Source organism: Megalobrama amblycephala, linkage group LG9 (genome assembly GCF_018812025.1).
Source record: "Megalobrama amblycephala isolate DHTTF-2021 linkage group LG9, ASM1881202v1, whole genome shotgun sequence".
Lineage (NCBI taxonomy): Eukaryota > Metazoa > Chordata > Actinopteri > Cypriniformes > Xenocyprididae > Megalobrama > Megalobrama amblycephala.
In genome coordinates this window covers 2,525,330-2,546,109 of record NC_063052.1, presented here as the reverse complement: position 1 = coordinate 2,546,109, position 20,780 = coordinate 2,525,330, and the positions used below count along the sequence as shown (strand labels likewise).

Below are 20,780 nucleotides of genomic sequence, written 5' to 3'. Positions count from 1 at the left end.
CAGCATTAATGGCAACAAACCTGACTGTGCTTTTCTGATGCCTGGCACTGTGCCTAGCACACCTGAGTTCTGCTAACCCATGCAGAGACATTCATAAGATGAAGACATGAGCTGTGATTTAACAAGCCATGGCTTGGTTTTCTTGACTTATTATACATATTTAAACAGTTTTTTTTTTTTTAAAAAAACGATCTATCCATTTCAGAGCATTAGATAGCTTTCTAAACAGAAAATGACACCTTTTAACTTTAGATCTAGAGGTCTTTTGGTTAACATGTTTTGTGTGTGTGTGAAATAAACTGGCCACTGAGAGGAAGTACAGCTGAAAAAGTAAATTTAGCATTCTTTTTTTTTTAAAGTGCCCCTATTATGGATTTTTGAAAATTACCTTTCATGTAGTGTGTAACATAGCTCTAAGTGAATGAAAACATCCTGCAAAGTTTTAAATCTGAAAGTGCACTGTATATAAAGTTATTGTCTCTTAAAAGTAAGAGTCGACTTGACTCTGAGTCAATTAAATAAAGGAGTCGTTTGTAAAACAAATCCCAAGCCGCTTCGTTGTGACATCAAAACGAAACATTAGCATATTGCCCACCTACTTATCGCGCGTGCAGACACCAGGGAAAACTTTGAGCACTTTGAAACCCCTCAAACACTGCCAATGCGTGAAGAATCAGTGGTTAAAGTTCATCTTTACAATGATATCACAGCAGTATAGGCCGAATCTTGTGTTGTGTTCCTGTCATTTTACTGACGACTGCTTTTTCAACCTAAATGCGTTCAATGAGGGATTTGCAAGCTGGTTGTTATTGAAGGATGGGCAGTACCCAGTTTATTGAGACTGTCCTCCTCCAAGCACCTTATTACGACATATATTCACGTTTTAAAGGGGTCATATCATGAAAATCGGACTTTTCCCATGTTTAAGTGCTATAATCAGGTCTCTGGTGCATCTACCAGCACAGAAAATGTGAAAAAGGACAATCCTGTAACTGTTTTGGTAAGCCTTTCTCTGCAAGCATAAGACAAATCGAGCCATTCTGATTTCGCTCCCCTTGTGATGTAGGAAGGGGATCTTATTATAATATTACCGCCCCCTGAATCTGTATGTTTCCACCCAAGGCGCCGCCATTGTTTTCGCAAGCGATGAGTAACACTGGTCCTGGAGTGCAGCAGCAGCAGCTGTCCTGCAGTTTAGCTACAACCCTGATCAAACACACTTGAATGCTTTCAGGATTACTAAAGCTACGTGAAGGAAGGTGAGTTGTGTCAGAGCAAAACTCTGTAGGACAGCAGCACTCAAGAACGACTGTCCCTGAGCTCATAATATGTCTCAGCTATGTAAACATTATCACTGATCTGTTAACGGCTATAATAGTAAACATACGAGTCCATAAACTCCTGGCATCTGAGCCACTAGGGACACAGTGGTGCAATTGTATTTATGAAGGGAATGTGGCTAGATAAATTCATATAGCAGTATGTGTAAGTCATTAACACTAGAATGCTTCACATTATCATCAATAAAACACAGGATTTGCACAGAAATTGATTCTCAACAATGGATCGATACCAACTGATCCAATTTCAATTATATTTATTTTGTGATGTTTGCAAATTGTCTTTCTGAATGTGTTTAGTTAGCACGTTGCTAATGTACTATTAAATGTGGCTAAAGAGCTAGTTTGTTATTTTCATTTTTAACCCAAAAACGCATGTTGTCTGTATAATTCATAAACGCAACTTCATTCTTATCGAGTCTCTCCAACAGTGTGCAGCTTTGGCCACGTTAACCATACAGCACGCTACCAAAATTTTAGCAAACATCCACAAAACACATGCCATACCTATGTTATATATGCTACATCGAGAATAGTTTGTAATGATCCATTTTGCAAGTTATATTTTCTGTGTTAGCTTCTGTATTATGTATGCCTTAGTATATTGGAATGACGAGCGAGCTTGGGGGTGGGGAGCACAAGCTCATTTGCATTTAAAGCAACCCACCCACAAAAACTGCTTGATTTTGCTCACACCCAAATCGGGGCAATTTTGACAAGCTATAATAAATGATCTGTGGGGTATTTTGAGCTGAAACTTCACAGACACATTCTGGGGACACCAGAGAATTATTGTGAAAAGGGACATAATAGGTCATGGGCCTTCTAGCTGGCGTAAAAATAATGACAGTGTCGTGTTACGTCTGTCGTAATGAAATGACAAATGACCGTCGTTACCAATCAAAATGCGTGTCCATTTAAATGCAATGTGTGGACTTTTTACATGGCCCCTTACATGCCATTTGTCCTATTTCCATTTAGCAAAACTAATTTTTTTATTTTTATTAACAACTACACCTATACCAACCCCAACCCTAAACCTTCCCTTAGTGATTTATAGTGCTTATACACTTTATGAACACATGTGTTCCCTGGGATCGAACCCACGATTGCATATTGTATATTGCAATGCTCTACCAATTGAGCTGAATGTAATGTATTTTCGAAGCTGAATGTATTTTCGAAACCCGAAATATGATGCAGAAAATGAACAGTGCATTAAAATTAACAATGCATTAAAATGAAAGTGTTCTGTTGTCAATAGGGGTGCAGCTTTAGTAAATGCTCCTATGGGTCGTATTTCAGGGAAGTGACAAACAACCAATATAGGCATATTGGTTGGAGGACATATTGAGTTTATTTAGACCAGCTTCTTCCTCCTCCAAATTACAACCTGTAAGTATGATTAATAATTGTTGCTGTTATGTTCTCTGTAGCATGCACAATACGTATTTAGTTGTGTGTGATGTGTACGCTCCGCACAGCTTGTATGTCTCCGGCTAACCAGCTAACAGCAATATGTGTTCGCTTGCAATTGTCTAGAAATGTGTCAAATGTTTGTCGTTGTTATTACTTGGAGTTATGATAAAGAATAGAGCAATACTTTGGTGTACTGCAGTGTTTTATCAATACGTTTCTGTGTTGGGCTAACGCATATACCATGATTGTGTGTTTACCACCGAGCTGGGCTAGGTTTGCTAATATAAACACCAAACAACTTATTTCTTCACTGAGTCTTTATTTTTATAGCAGAGTGGAGCTCATTATTATAATACAATGTAAGTGATGCAAGCACTGTATACTGTCCTCTGTGTTAACCAGCAGAAGTCATCTGACCAATCACCGCAGATTAGAGTCACGCAAACGAAGGGTTTGGAAAAATGAATCGTTGAGCGAATCTTTTGGGAGTCGTTGAGCAAATAAGGTAAAAATAAATGCATATTATAAGACAACGAAAGTGTTTTTTGATCTTGCATGCTTGTAAACCTGTTGTTGGGGACTCCAAAAACAAAAATAGAAACCTTTCAAATGCCATAATAGGGGCACTTTAAAAGAAGACTTATTACGCACATAATATACTTAAAGGGTTAGGCACATTTTGAAGCCCAAAAAATTCACCCAATCCACCATAAAAATAATCCAGATGGCTCCAGAGGGTTAATAAAGGTCTTTTGAAGTGAAGCGATGTGTTTTTGTAAGAAAAATATCCATATTTAAAACTTTATAAATTCAAATAACTAGGATCCTGCGCAGGTCGACTTGGGCCAAATGAGTAACCCCCTGATGCCATGTATGGAGTATTGTAAGCTTAGATGCTGCTCTCGGTTCAAACAAATAGGGCTGGGCAACAAACTCAAGCTCCTCTTCTCTTATATCAAAATCCTCTCTTCAAAATTTCTCTTTAAAAATGATCATTTTAGACTTCTAATTCGTGACCGGTGTTTTGTTCTGCTCTATCATCTGCGCTTCCGCGTTCATCATTACGTTTTGCGATGGGTCAGAGCTTACTCTTCCGCCGCAAAACGATGGATACTGTCGGAAGCTAGTTATTAGAGTTAATTAAAGGTCCCGTTTTTCATGGTTTTTTGAAGCTTTGATTGTGTTTATAGTGTGCAATATAACATGTGTTCATGTTTCGCGTGTAAAAAAAAACAGTATTTTTCACATAATTTACTTATCTGTATACCGCTGTTTCCACTGTCATAAAAACGGGCTGATGACTTCCTTGTTCTATGAAGTCCCTCCTTCAGAAATACGTAACGAGTTCTGATTGTGCCAGCGGTTCCTGTGTTGTGATTCGACAGCAGCTTAGCGAACCTTGCCCGGAAAGGTCACGCCTCTTACCATAACGTGGAGATGCATGCGCTCAGTGTTATTGTAAACATGTCTTTAATTTTACCCTATCAATTTGAGCCGGAATCAGACCCGGTGATTGGACTGCGGGATGAAAATAACAGCGTTTCGACGACATGGCGACAAACACACTCTACAAACGCAACTCTTGTGTATTCCTGTGGGCGGAGGTTAGTCAAAAAACTGTTTTAGTGACGTCATTAAAGAAGGAAGTAGAGGGATGTAGTCCAACTGGCCGTTTGATGTAGGTGACTTCTGTTAAATAAAATAACTCGCTTGGCATTGAACTTTGAGCTTTAAAATTTTACAGATTTTATTTATACTCTAACAACAACATTACACACTAACTAAAGTTTGAAACATGGGATCACGAAGAACGGGACCTTTAAGTTTTAAATATGGATATTTTCTTACAAAAACCTATCGCTTTGCTTCAGAAGGCTTTTATTAACCCCCTTGAGCAGTATGGATTACATTTATGATGGATGAATGCATTTTTTTTTTTAAAGTTACGAGACACTCTAGAACTCTAGAGAATGGCAATTGATGTTATTGATGCCAACCCTAAACCATAAGCACTAAAGTTGATTAGGAAAAAAAGAACAGTAAAAAATAACAGCCTTTTAGGAACATTATGACCATAAGTAAACAATGACAAAATGTTTCATTTAATTTTTGGATGAACTATTGCATAAATAACTATGGAGGCCTGTTAAAAATAACTGAATTTGTGGTGGAACTTGGCTGAATCACAACAGTCTGATTCTAGTTATAAGAGTCTTTATAGAGTTTCTATTCCTGAAGTCCTTTACTCCATGTGGATTTCCCCTAGTAGACCTTCTAATTTTCTTGTCAAAATGGTGTGAAAGGGTTTGAATGCATAATGACTACATGTATTTTGTCAAGCTGCAGACTGTTTTAACCCATGAAGTTTAAATGTGTGTCATGTGTCCGGTGAATATCGCATTCAGTGTCAGCGGGTTGGAGAATGACTTTTACTGCCTTGGCTTGTTGATACTGATCAATGGTGCTCACCATGGGAACCAAGACGGAGACATACTGCAATAGAAATGAGCAAGATGTGCTAATGACTTGGGAAATAATAATGAAGCGACTCAGAAAAGGCTGAAAGACTGAATTGGGCAAGAGCATGATAAGAAATCAATGCTGAATAAAGAGACTTAAAGACGGTGTTGTGTATGGAGAGACTCTAGAGAAAATAAATGTTGTGAATCCACATCTCTTTCGGCAATAATTTGTGATTTGGGCTCCCATGGTCCCAGTGGAGAGCCAGGTTCAGTCAGCAGCATAGAGTTTCATCTCTGGCACGGCAACACACTGTTTCCATTTGAGCCACTCTAATAGGGCACCAATATAGTGTGTGTGTGTGCATGCGTGTATGTGTGTTAAGTGAGGTTACGTGCATGTGTGCATGCTCAGGGGTGTTTGTCTCTCCTTTCGAGGACATAGTTCCCTCCCTCCACAATATCTGAGCCGGAGCATACCTGTTTTTGCAGCGTCAAATTGAATGAATTAGAAAAGTGGTTACTGGAGCCTGCCACAGCGTGTACTCTTTGAAACAGCCCTTTTAGTCAGACTGATCTCAGAGGAAAACATATTTTATGAAGTTCTATGTAATATAAATATCTATGTAATTAGATGATGCTAGGGTTAGTTTGACAGCCTCGCTCTTGTGCAAAGTGGCAGCAGAAAAAACCAGCGCTGCTGTGATCGGAATGGCTTTCTTCCTGTAATTTCAGCTCTAATTAGCTTGGTATATATACAAATAACAGCAGTGAAGCCAGAAAGAAATAACATGCAGGTTTTGTTGTTCCTAAAAAACAAGGAGCTTACTTTAAGAAAAAAAAAGTATATGCTAAATGAATGAATGTTAATGTAAATAAATTTATATTTCCCACAATACATTTTAAATGGAGGCTCATAGTTCAAAGTTCTGTAATAGAGTCCCTGTAGCTTGACAGGCAGAACATGAAACTAGCAGGTCATGGGTTCGATTCTCAAGGAAAACATATACTGATAAAACGAACATCTGACGAATATGATTGTGGTAAAAATGACAATGCCCAATTAAATTACATGTCTAATCATTAAAAATGTAAATCTAATAATATGGTTCATTAAAACTGAACAAGAATTAGAATTTTTCAAGTGAAAAATGTTACACAAATTATATTCTTCAAGTAAATGTATGTCCAGTGAACAAAAAAGTAGAATGTGTGCTCAAGCATAAAACAAATAAACTATATATACTGTGTATATATATATATATATATATATATATATATATATATATATATATATATATATATATATATATATATAAACAACATAACTTGACATGACACAAATAAACTGAATATCACCAGGGTTATTATAGTTAACATTAAGCTAAAAATAAAACCATAACTTCATAAAATAAAATGTTAAGTGAAGTAAAATAAAATGTAAAAAGTTATTTACTTATTTTACATATTTCCACTGCCAAAGCAACATTTTTCATTTTCATTTAACTTGATGTAGTAAAACTGAAATAAAAAAATAATGAAAACTATAGAGACATAAACATTTTTTTTTTTTTAAAACCCCCCAAAATTAATAAAATTAAAAATACAAAAATAAAAACAATAATAGTATCTCAAAGTATAATTAATTCTGACATATATCAAAACCATTCAAATTCAATTCATTATAAAACCCAACAATAAAAGGAAACTGCATTTAAATGATAAATGTTTACATCAAAATGCAAACAGCTACAAGAAATATGCACAAGCTGGAAAAAAAAACATGTTAAAGGTATTAACCTGCAAAGCAGAATCTAAGGGAACCTGCTTAAGTTGTTTATGACTTCCCTAATAAAAGATCATTTTTGGCATTTAAGGGACAATACACATTTTAAGCTTTATCTCGTGTAAGATACTAATAAAAAGCATGACTGTAAATCTTTTTCTATATCCATACTGCAAACCATTTACAACTACAAGTCTTTCCCTTTACAAAATGTTTTTAATAGGTTCCCTTGGTAATCAAAAGCACACAGAACATTCGCATGAGTTTGAACATGTGGGACCATGTGGTGCAAATATGCATGAAAATCCTACTATAAGAAGACACAAGAACTTCATCTTGGCACCAGAGGGATTGTGGACAACTGTTGAATCATGGGAAGAGGCTTATAGAACATTCAGATGGTTTGCTTGGGTGTGGGAATGGACCAAGTGGGGTCTTCTCATCTCATATAAAAAGCATGAGGACTTCTAAATCTATATTCTTTCCATCCGGACCAAAATATGTCCCATTAGTCCCGTTCACATAATCCACATGATGTGAAAAGCACCTCTAAACAAAAGTGAGGTATCGCTTTGACCTCTGCATGAAGGTTACAATCATTAATTTGTAATTAATACATGTCCAGTACTAACAGGCTGTGCTCCCAATTGGGACAAGGTTGAAATTGTTTAAAATTGAACATATAGCAACACTTGACCTGTAAGCAATGCAGGGAAACTTGATGCTTTGCTCCATGTGGACCCTTATCTTCCCCCAAATTCCAGTTTATTTCCCCCCCAAATTCTGTGTTTTCCATTTTAATTTTTTCTTAATTCCTATTTTTTTGTTTAAGTAAATTAAAATGATCAAAAAGGATGTCTAATCAATTGACTTCATAAAACTTCATAGAGCCCCAAGTTTAGCAAACTGGCAGGCAATGAAAAGGTCTTTACAGATGGATCAAGTTCAAGCTGGAGAGAAAGTTACATTCCATTTATGTTTCTTACTTTGTAACCAAAGCAACTTATAAGAATATTGGCACTTTAACAGGTATCCAATACAAAGCAAGACCTCAAAACAAGGTTGGCAGAGTGACAGTAAGAATGAGCAGACAGTAAGAATTAAGCCTTTGGTTTGTTGAAGAGCAACTGATTTCGAGTCCTCAGTCAATATCAAGTGGGTTTGATTGCACGTTATAAGAGCTTCACAGCACGACAGCTCTTCACACCGTCAATAGCATTTGCCGGCTTGCGAACAAACTGTCAATAACGTTCCTTGCTGGAGTCAAATATAGTTGTTTTATAGAGAGTGGCTCTGATGTTAGCGGCTTCTGCTACTCAGATTGAATTATAGATAAAAACGGTGCCCTTTTCATGTGTAACTATTATCAACGATGCTTTTGAGAAAGGTCTGACTGCATATGTCATGAAAGGTTATATGTGAGATACTTGTCACAGTAAGCCAATATCACGTTTATATTATCCTGTACTTATTGTGATTGGAAAACCTTTGCTTATGAGTCAAATGATTAAAAGATGAGAAGCAAAGGCATTTTAACTGAAATTCAGAAAAACATGTTCAGATCACCCAAAAATCAGTATTTTTTGTGAGATTCACTCAAATGGCTAAACTACATCTGTAATAGTATAAATTCATAATTTAGTTTCTCTCTCTTATTTTTATCAATATAATAATCCCCATAATATTTCATAAAATGATCTAAAGATGATTTTCTGCAAAGATGCAGTTTTGCATTTTTTTTACACTGAACAGTTGTTGAACTGAACTAAAAGGATATCATTGATCAAATGAGTAAAGAAATAGGGGGTTTTGAGGGCTCTGCTTCGTGTTCCCCAGCCTGTCTCTCTCTTGTCTTTTCAGAGGGGAATAGATTTCCTTTTTAAGCTGTCTGACAGCAGAATGGGTCTTTTGAGTGGCCCAGAGGTGCTCAAGGCAGGTCTGCTCGGGTCGATAAGGATAGCATAACCACTGAATGGGCTGTATTTACTGCTGAATGCAGATGATTAGCTGGAGACTTGATCGCAACCTGGAGCAAAACCAAATGAGAAGTTAATACAAGGAGGAGAATGAAAGCATGTTGGTGAGGATGGACAGCTGGTACAGTACATCACCATAATGTTACGTAATAAAAGCCCATGGTTTGATAGAAATAGATCTATTGGGATAAACTGACAATAGTATTAGCATATACATGAACATATTTAATTTATTTTTAGTTCACATTTTCAAAAATCTAAAACGCATGCCATATTTAGATATCTAGATGCATGGGTCAAATCATTATACAGGCGAGATGTTATTCCTGCTTTGGCTTTTCAGCCTTTTTCAGCCCAACAGAAAACCCACAGCTTGTGAGTAAAGTGAAACAAAGTGCTGTAACCCATTTCAAGTCTGAAGAAGATATTTACAGTAAATATATATATCAGTGGCGTGCAGTGGTGCTCTGAAATGAGGAGGCACATTTTTTATTTATGAATCAATAAATTCATGCATTACTCTTAATGTTGACACATCTTCCTTGTTAAATGAACATTACTTTACATTACATCAAAAAAAGAAAAAAAAAGAAACCAAATACAATTCTATTTTGTAATTTTACATTAACAATGTAATGTTCTATTTATCAAAACCAAGCCAATCTCATTAGGTTAGTGTTTTAAACATTTCTACATTCATTCCAAAATAACAACTAAAGGCAATAATAATTTAAACAATATATTTTATTTGTTATGTATGTATTTGTTATGTATGTATTAGGGGTGTCCTCGACTACGGATTTACATAGTCGAATCCGATTCGAATCAGATTGCCTATATTCGACTGATAGTCGAATCATATATGTTGGGGGGGGGGCTTGAAGCTTGCATGATTTGAGCTTGAAAAACAGCAGTCCACTAGAGAGTGCGCACGGACTTTGAAAGGGCCGCGCGCTGAACTGTGCACGAGATGGAGCGGGACACGGAAAATGAAGTAGGACTAAGGCCTATAGCCTATACCCGCGGGCGCGGCTTAAGACAACTTTTATTTTCTTTCACACACAGCACAGAGAAACGTCTTTCTAATAAACCGACCAAACTGCCTGTCAAGTGATAGACGAAACTGACAATGATTTTATCTTTTTTAAACAAATGAAAGGCAATGTGGATAAACATTCACAGCCACGATGTACAGAACACTCTCAAAGATATAGAAGAAAACGAATAAAAACATTTTGGATCAATAAACCTTAAAATGTATATGAAAATAACTGCAGAAAAGCCACACTGCAGATATAGGCCTACATTTCATATGTCGGCAAATCAAATTACATCGGCTAAACTGTCTGTGCAAGCAAGCTTTATACAGCGCAACAGTATCAAACATTTTTTTATCAAACATTAATTTACAGAATTGAATTAGAACAGAAATATGATCGAGTCAAACTGCAAAATGCCTGAAGTGCAGGGGAACATATATTCAAAACACAAGCCACAAATAATTAAATTAGATAACCCAGAGTGATCAATAAATAAATTAAAATTAAAGAAATTATTAAAATGACTAAAGTATATATAGCCAGAATTGTCAACTTTGTCTTTTTAACTGCAGAGACAATAAACGCTGAACTGGATTGGAAGTCTTTTTAGCTAAACATTCAAAAATCAAATTACATCCGTCTAAAATAGTTTGAAATCACTTGTAGCTACCCTACCTGATTGAGAGAGAAAAATCCAGTCTTTCACGCGATCTGCCTGTGTCCGTTTGAGTCTTTTCAAATAGCGCGCTATAGTCAGCTCGTTGGCCGGCAGAAGCGCGCCGCAGTGTTTGTCGTTGTTGAGTTCTAGGACATGAGCTGTTGGCACAACTTGCATCATACGTTTTTTGGATCATCTTTTACCATTTCAAAGTGCATCCAATTGTACACTTTATCCAAGACATTGTTAAAGATTTAATCCCTGCCGCAAAGATGCTCCTCTGCCGGTCACGGATGATGGAAGTGAAACTTAAATCGGTCACAGGTTGGATTTATTCACGCACATTAAAAATATTTATTAAAGGCTTCTTTCTTTTCACATTTTTATTTATGGTATTAATATAATAGGCTGTATATTAACCTATTGGGAAAGAACCAGTATGTCTATGTAAAATCAATCAGATATTGAGCACCCCCATATCTTTTCTAACACCTCTGTGACGATTCGACTGTGACATTGGTAGTCGAATCAGGCTCCTCCTATCGAAGATTCGAATCGTCGAATATTCAGGGTCACCCCTAGTATGTATATTTTATTTGTTATGTATTATGTATTGATGTTTTTCTTTTTGATTGCCATCTTAGGCTATTTTGGATCATCAGTCATGCTCCGTAAACACCGTCTGTCACAGACACAAATTGTATTTTTAAATTCATCAAGCTGATTGCACTAAAAAAACCCGCAGTCATCATGCTTTCAGTCCATTTCAAGTTTGATTTTGACGTGGCATAAAGCGGTGATATCTAACTGGGTGATCTGTTTACTTACTTTTCAATAAGTCTTCCCATTGATGCCATCATTTGTTCAGTCAAACTGACGCGCGGAACGCGCACGTCAACGAGGCGGGATTTATCGCACAAACCAATCATATCCAATCATAACCAATTACATCCAATCATAGCGCGATGGAGACATTGCCTCCTCTCATGTGACTTTCCCCCATTCATTCTCAAAAACCCACCACACGCCGGGGGTCTGATGATTTTCTATGGTTTCCTATGAGAGCAAAGGGAGGCATGACTCCTGCGGTAACTTTACCTGCTGGTGTCGCTGCGCTCTTTTTAATGTCATAATTTGTAATATTTCTGTTGTTTTATATGTAATATGGAACAAAAGGAGGCTCTGTCTCCCTTGCCCATGATTATATATATATATATATATATATATATATATATATATATATATATATATATATATATATATATAAATAAAATCATGTAAGATTTTTAATATTTTTTAAAAGAAGTTTTGTCTGCTCACCAAGATTGCATTTATTTAATTAAAAAATACAGTAAAAACAGTAACATTGTGAAATATTATAACAATTTAAAATAACTGTTTTCTATTGGAATATAATATAAAATGTAATTTATTTCTGTATTGGAAAAGCTGAATTTTCAGCATCGTTACTCCAGTCTTCAGTGTCACATGATCCTTCAGAAATCATTTTAATATGATGATTTGCTGCTAAAGAAACATTTATTATTATTATCAATGTTAAAAACAGTTGTATACTTTATTTCAGGATTCCTTGATGAATAGAAAGTTCAAAAGAACAGCATTTATCTGAAATACAAAGCTTTTGTAACATTATACACTACCGTTCAAAAGTTTGGGGTCAGTAAGAATTTTTATTTTTATTTTTTTTAGAAGAATTTAAAGAAATTAATATTTTTTCCAGCAAGGATGCATTAAATCAATCAAAAGTGACAGTAAAGACATTTAAAATGTAACAACAGGTTATATTTCAAATAAACGCTGTTTGTTTGAACTTTCTATTCATCAAAGAATCCTGAAAAAAAAAATATTGTACACAAATATTTTGTACATCTGTGCACAATAAATGTTTCTTGAGCAGCAAATCAGCATATTAAAATGATTTCTTAAGGATCATGTGACACTGAAGACTGAAAATTCAGCTTTGCCAACACAAGAATAAGTTACATTTTCAAATATTTTCAAATAGAAAACAGTTATTTTAAATTGTAATAATATTTCACAATATTACTGATTTTACTGTATTTTTAATTAAATAAATGCAGCCTAGGTGAGCAGACGAAACTTCTTTATAAAACCTTAAAAATGTTACTGATCCCAAACTTTTGAACGGTAGTGTACATATATATATATAGAAAATTTCAATAAGGTCTCATTTGCTTGCGTAGCTTGATGACGCCTTGATTTTGTGGAATCATGGGAGTTGTCATCATGTCTACAGCTGTTGGAAAAGAATCCGACAAGACTCTGGCAGAAATCATATTCATGGATGAGCTAATGTTTTAAAGATTTATTAACACTACTGTAGTATGAAGCAGGGTGTGGCTGAAAGCTGTTGGAGTAGAACGAGGCTGCTGGAGCGATTGCTAATGAGAGACAAGCGCGACACACGGTTCGAGAGCAGCGGAACTTTTATTATGCCCCAGACGACTGCTTCCACTTCTTCTGGTCATGTGTATGTGTGGTAAGCAGTGCTGTTTTATCATAATAGATACATTTGTATGTTGAAAATTGTTATAATGCTACTCACTGTGCGTTCACTCGGCAGCTGCTATGAGACACTTGTTGCACACTGCAGTAAGCCAGATCGATATTAGGCATGGTAAAACATGGTACTCGCGGTAAATCAAGAAAATGATTAACAATAAGACATGCTGTGCATGTCAGAAAACATGATTCGTTTTCTGTCAATGAATACATTCAAACAGTTGCTCACCTGTCTAATAAAACACATAATATATTAAAGCGTCTTTGGTGTTTCCATGGTTTCTATTAAAATAAAACAGGAAATCGAGGGTAACGTGGGTATGATGTCACTGATGGGCGACGTACGGACGCGGTCCGTGTCCTGGTTAAAATAGTTTATTTCTCTGAATTTAAACATTCTTTAAACATGCCTATTTCACTTTAATGTGCTCTCATATCTGCGATGCTTAGTCACTGTATCCTCACAGCAACTACATAGACCATTTGTTGCTGCTGCTGTATAAACACTATAATGCAATTGCTGCTGATTATATGCTTAGTAATTCACTCCTGCATCAATTGCTTGGAAACATTTGGGATAATGTAAATACACAAGTCAACAAAATAATTAACATTGTTCTAGTGGTTTTTGGATAATCCAAAAATCTTATATATTGTACCTTTAATGTATTAACTAACAGGAACTATTAATGTTAATGTTAGTTAATAAGATGTTCATGTTCATGTAATAAATAATGTAGAAGTATTTTTAATTATTAGTTCTTGTTAACTAATGTAGTCAACCAATGTTAACAAATGCAACCTTATTGTAAAGCATTGATAATTGTTTATGATGCATTATGCACAATTGTAACTTTATCAATAAAGTTGCTGTATGAGTTGGAAAATGCGCATGAAAATTAAAGTACACAAAAAATGACAAACATTATAAGTGGAAAAAAAATCATATCATAAATACAATTCACTATAAAAAACAAAACAAAATGATTAAAAATACCTACATTTTTTTAAATCAATTTCTATAAGCCTAACTAGTTATATGGATAATTGATATTTTTTATACTCTTTATACTTTATATTCATAAATGGAATCATGCACACAAAAAGAAATAGTCAGTGGAAAAGTACAGCTGGCCCTACAGTTTTAGAAGGGCCTGTTCCTGTGTGAAAAATCCCTACTCGTGGGAAGCAAGGGTCCATCTGGGGAAGTGACATCGCATCAGCATCAGCTGCGTGTGGTGGCTAATGTAATCGCCATGGAGACATGAGGAGAGTGATTGACAGGTTCATCCCCTGATCAAATTGCCTCTCTTGAATGAGGTAGGATGTTATGTAGGGGACACCGGGTGAGACAAGGAACATGGGATTGAGAAGATAAACCCCAGAGAGAAAGAATATGTCAATAGATAGTCTGTTGCAGATGGTGTAACCGCATGGTTAAAGGATGTCCTCATGGACTCTGAGGGGGGTGAGAAGGAGGGATGTGGGTTTCAACATGCACGCCAAATGGTGCTAATTTATGAAGAAATCTGAGAGAGGCCAGGGAGTAGGGATACAGGGATTGAGCCACTGGGAAGATGATCTCTTTGACTTCAGTAAACCCATGATGCAGGAAAGGAAAACTGAGAAGTCACTCCAAAGGGATGCTGAGAATAGGATATATTACGATGCAAAGTGGACATATTTATGTCCTCGGACTCATAAAGGAAAAAGCTTGCTTGCACATGAACTATATAGAGCGCTGTGGGAAACTATGGGAGATTAGCTGCACTGTGGTTTCCTGTGCAAAACATAGAGGATTCACTCTTCGAAAACAATGGACGAATTACGCACGCATGCATGCACGTGCACACACACACACACGTTGTGTTTCCATGTTTTATGGGGACTTTCCATAGACAGGTTGGGTTAGGGTTGGGTTAACCCTTTATACTGTACAAACTGTATAATTCTACCTCCTAACCCTAAGCCTACCCATCACAGAAAACTTTCTGCATTTTTACATTTTCAAAAAATATCACATTGTATGATTTATACACTGTTTTCCTCATGAGGACTTTCCGTAGACATAATGATTTTTATACTGTGCAAACTGTATGCGTGCCACTAAACTACGAAGGTTTTTATCTATTTTTTGGGGGCCGCATGTCTTAAGCTAGTGAACTATTGCGGTGTGTAGCTTAAATCTAGTGGCTTAATTTAAAATGTGTATCTGAACTAGCGGAATCCAGATTTATTAACTAGTGGCAAAGCAATGTGTATCTGGGTGCCAACCCTTAGGTTTAAATGACCTAGCTATGTGTGCCTGAGCCAGTATGGCTCAAACTTGCCTAATTAGAAACACGCACTGTGTCATTAACAAATAGATATCATGCTGCAGGCTGATAGAAATAAGAAAAAAAAACCCAGAAGAAACCAGCTGAAATCAGCCAGCACACACTCAGCAAAGCTAATGAAAACATTGCCCTTGGAAAAAAAAAAGAAAGCATCATTGGAGGTTTCACAGCAAAATACGTTGAACGTGTATGCATTTGTGAATGCCTATTTCACTTTAATGTGCTCTCATATCTGTGATGCTTAGTCACTGTATCCTCACAGCAACTACATAGACCGTTTGTTGCTGCTGATTATATGTTTAGTAATTCACTCCTGCATCAATTGCAAGACTGCTAAATATAATACTTGGTTTTAAAAACTTAAAAAGAATTAAAAGGCAGATCACGCAATAATGCAGTGATATGGAAAAAAAGAACGGTCGCTTATTTTAGAGGTTGAATTTCAGAGGAATTCTGAGAGCGCAATGCAAACTGCTACAGCAAATACTGACCAAGTATTTGAAAGTTGAGCAGCAGGCTCATTGGCTGCTTATGCAACAGGAACCAATCTGCTGAGCCCTGTAGAGAACAATGTGCTAGCAGACTGCTATCAGCCTGTCATCTAGAGTTTCATGACAGAACTTCGTATTTATTTCTTTGAAACTTGAAACTTCCAACTTTCATTGCTGCCAATATTAACCAATGACTATAACTTTAACCAATACATTACAAACTAGAAATGATGTGCTTATGTTCAGACACCTCTTCAGTCCAATTAAGGGCAAACCACATTAAAATAATGAAAAATCCCCCTCCACCATTAAAAAGAAAAATCTTTACAAAATAAAGAGACAAATGTTTGGTATGTTAGAGAATCATGCTCTGGGTAACACAGTGATCCTCATACTCATATATAAGCTGTTGTGAAGCTAAACACTAGCACATGCTGGATCAGAGTCTCCTCGATATATAGATCATATTACCACATTGCAGTGGTTAAGCTTGAGCGAGCATGCGTATCAACCAACTTTTATGACTCACTGCAATTATGTTTTGATTAGCACACCATCAACATATCCAAGCGAGCTATTTTCAAGAGTATGACTGTTAAATTGGTTTACACATGACACTAAAGCTCTGCTCCAAAACTACCAATCTGCCTCTATAGACAACATTTCAAGTCATCATAGGTGTTCTCCTGATGCCAGGGCTGTTGGTACAGTAGGTAGCAACATTATATTGTCTTGTAAGACAGGGATTTTCAGTATTGCTTTGTTTATGAGGGACCCCTTTCCTAAAATACAAAGGCCTATGTATTTTCATTTATATTGTGTGAGATAAACATATTGTGCTATTATAAAACTGCTTTTGGATTTAATAAAATGAATACACCAAAAGCCACTGCAAATTATTAAAATATTATATTATTATTTAATTAATCAATCACAATTTATACATAATTTACAAAAAAATCTGAATTTTCAGCAGCCGTTACTCCAGTCTTCAATGGACAGAAATCATTCTAAACCCTGATTCTTGCTGTTTTTAATAATATTTCTTATTATTATCAATGTTGAAAACAAATGTTTTAGGATTCTTTGAAGAATATAAAGTTCAAAAGAACAGCATTTATTTGAAATATAAATCTTTTTTAACATTATAAATGTCTTTACTGTCAATGTCAATGACAATTTAAAGGGTTAGTTCACCCCAAAATTAAAATAATGTCATTTATTACTCATCCTCATGCCATTCCACACCCGTAAGACCTTCATTAATCTTCGGAACAAAAATTAAGATATTTTTGTTGAAATCCGATGGCTCCGTGAGGCCTCCATAGCCAGCAATGACATTTCCTCTCTCAAGATCCATTAATGTACTAAAAACATATTTAAATCGGTTCATGTGAGTTAATATTATAAAGCGACAAGAATATTTTTGGTGCGCCAAAAAAAAACAAAATAACGACTTATATAGTGATGGCCGATTTCGAAACACTGCTTCAGGAAGCTTCAGAGCATAATGAATCAGTGTGTCGAATCAGTGGTTCGGAGCGCCAAAGTCACGTGATTTCAGCAGTTTGGTGGTTTGACACGCGATCCGAATCATGATTCGATACGCTGATTCATAACACTCTGAACCTTTCTGAAGCAGTGTTTTGAAATCGGCCATCACTATATAAGTCGTTATTTTGTTTTTTTTTGGCACACCAAAAATATTCTTGTCGCTTTATAATATTAATATTGAACCACTGTACTCACATGAACCGATTTAAATATGGTTAAATAAGGTTTAGTACATTAATGGATCTCGAGAGAGGAAATGTCATTGCTCCCTATGGAGGCCTCACTGAGCATCGGATTTCAACTAAAATATCTTAATTTGTGTTTCGAAGATTAACAAAGGTCTTACGGGTGTGGAACGCCATGAGGGTGAGTAATAAATGACAGAATTTTTATTTTTGGGTGAACTAACCCTTTAATGTATCCTTGCTGAATAAAAATATTGATTAATTTCCACAAACAAACAAACAAAAAAACATACTGACCCTTTTTGAACAATAGTGTACTATAGTGTAATGTGTATTACCCACGGACCCCGAGCTTAGAGAAATCAAGATGGTGGACGAGAGAAATATTGGCTATAAGTTACATCTTAACTTATACTTTTACTTCTATTTCTCAGACCCTTTTCACATTTCCGGGTTTCTCAGAAGCGGAAGTCGTCATAGTTGGGTAAAATTCTATAGCGATGAATGAGAGAATACATTAAATATATTTTTTGTGTTTCCATTTGCTCAAATAGCAAAAGAAAAACTCCACAATAGTGTTTTCACAACTTTTATAAATAGGAAAAAAATAGAGAGCAACTGATAACAGCATTTAGAAGAGAGAAAGATGTCATTTTTACTGTCACTCCCATAGCTGCTGTATTAGAAACACCCTCACAGCAACATTAGCTAAGTTTTTGTAATTTGATGCAAAGGTAATATAATACTAAGTATATTGTTATAAATGTACATATAAAAACATATAAATTTACAATATAAAAACCTTTGCAGGGTTTATGATATTGATGACTGTTAAAACACATCATCACAGTCCATGAAAAGGGTCTATTATCAGAGCAGCTGCTTATATAGACTGTAGCATTTGAAACATTCTTTTAGTCCTGTACAACAAATAAATCATTGCTAAAAAAAAGGATTGGTTATTATTGAACGTCTTAACCTTTTCTTAAGAAGATCTTTAAAAAAACAAAAAAAAACAATTACAAACACTTGAAAGGTGTTTAAGGGGTCCTTTAATACTTGTAAAGTACCCTAAAATGCACTCTAACATGTCATCTGTAGAGCATCTCAGCTTTCCCTCTGTTCTGTGTTTCCTGTTGAATCTCAATTACATCATCTCTCAGCCTCTCTCTGCTGGAGTGTACACCTCCATTGCTGCTTTGAGAGAATTTAGTTCACGTCTTCTTGGATGAATACGAACGCAGATCTGAGAGTCGCAGATCCTCAAAAGAATCTCATCAGTGACCTCGTGCCCTCTGACCAGAGCTCAGGTCATAAGTAGCACAGTGGATTTATGACATGGATCTCTTGGGTAATAATGCAAAGGTCACAGGGGAAAGTGAAAGAGTGAGGCGGAAAGCACTTAAAGTAATGGAAGTGAATGCCATGTCAGTGTTATCATTCTTCCCTATGGGAACTCGGCCACACAGCCATTAAAGCCACTATTAGATAAGTGTGCTGTGTGCACTGATGCATTTATTAAATGCTCTGCACTGCTGCCTATTAACTATAGTGTACAATAACTGTGTGAACTGAAGGAAATCAAAATGCCGTTGACATTAAACACAGGGCATCGGACTGGGTGTTCTTGTGGGTTAAACATCAACAGAAGACAAATGAATTTATGTTATGCTGCCTTATCTAAGCAACAGTATATTTTTACTACATCTCCTGAAGCCACCTGGGGTTAAGTGTCTCACTAATGTGTAAACCCTTCTGGGGTTTGAACCAACAGCCTATCTGCTTGTTAAGTCGTGACGCAAGGAACGCCGATTCTGGGTCCAAGCCCTGGCTCGTTTCACTTGAGAATGCCATCTCGACGGCTGTTTATAAGCACTATTTATTCATATTAATCATTTAACATTTTAAAAAGTTAAACATTTAAAATACTTACAGTCTACACAACAGCCTCTGTGCTCACAGCATCACAGACATTAATATATTAACGATTTATAATCACTGTCTGGCCATCTGGGATGTATGTAGATAAAGGTCATGATTATAACTTTTTGGTAGTATTACACCACATCATGTGTGTATATTATCACCATTAGTTGTTTTCTTGTGCTGTGAGATAGATAGACTGTTTGGACCCGGAAGCGCTGCCGCGTTTTCTAAATATACATTTACATTACATTACATTTTACATCACATTACATTACAATATACATTACATTTTCACACTTGAAATAGTTAACCATGGGTCATTCTAAACCCAGGGTAAATGGAATCCTGGGTTATCTTGCTTCATGTTTCACACTGCTCATAATTTACCAATTAACCCTGGGTATTCATAGGCTGATGTTTCACATTGTACATTCCTAAACCCTGGGTTAACGTTCTTATTTGCGTATTTGTGGGTGTCAGTGTCACTGAATAGATAAATGCAGCAGGCGATACATAGCTTTATCATTGCGCATCCTCATATTGCAGAAATGTTTTTCTGAGCAGCAAATCAGCATATTAGAATGATTTCTGAAGGATCATGTGACTGAAGACTAGAGTAATGATGCCGAAAATTCAGCTTTGCCATCACAGGAATAAATTACATTTTTAAATATATTCAAATCAAAAACCTTTTTTTTAATTATTTAAATTAGTAATAAATTAATTGAATAAAAATAATGTAACAATACTACAATATTACTGTTTTTACTGTAGTTGTGATCATATCACCATGAAGAAAGAGGAGGAGAAAAAAACTGAACACAAACTATCTTGGATTAGCATAGGCACAAAAAAAAAAAAAGAACTAAAGAAAAAAAGAAAAGTGTACAGAAATGTTAATGAGGTATTTGGAGCAATTGTTTAAAAACAAAACAAAACATGATTTTTTAAGCAGATTGTTTTGGGATGAATTTATCAAAAAACCAAACAAACAAAAAAACGTGGCATTGAGCTGCACAGTGAAATCTCATTTGCGCCCATCCAATAAAATATTTTTTTTTCCAAA

The 20,780-nt window shown here is 35.8% G+C and overlaps 1 protein-coding gene across 1 annotated transcript in view; it reads right to left on the bottom strand.

Annotated features, from left to right (window-relative positions):
* The window catches only part of npr1a (natriuretic peptide receptor 1a), a 124,344-nt gene that overhangs the window by 31,926 nt on the left and 71,638 nt on the right, over nt 1–20,780 (bottom strand). The window lies entirely within an intron of this gene.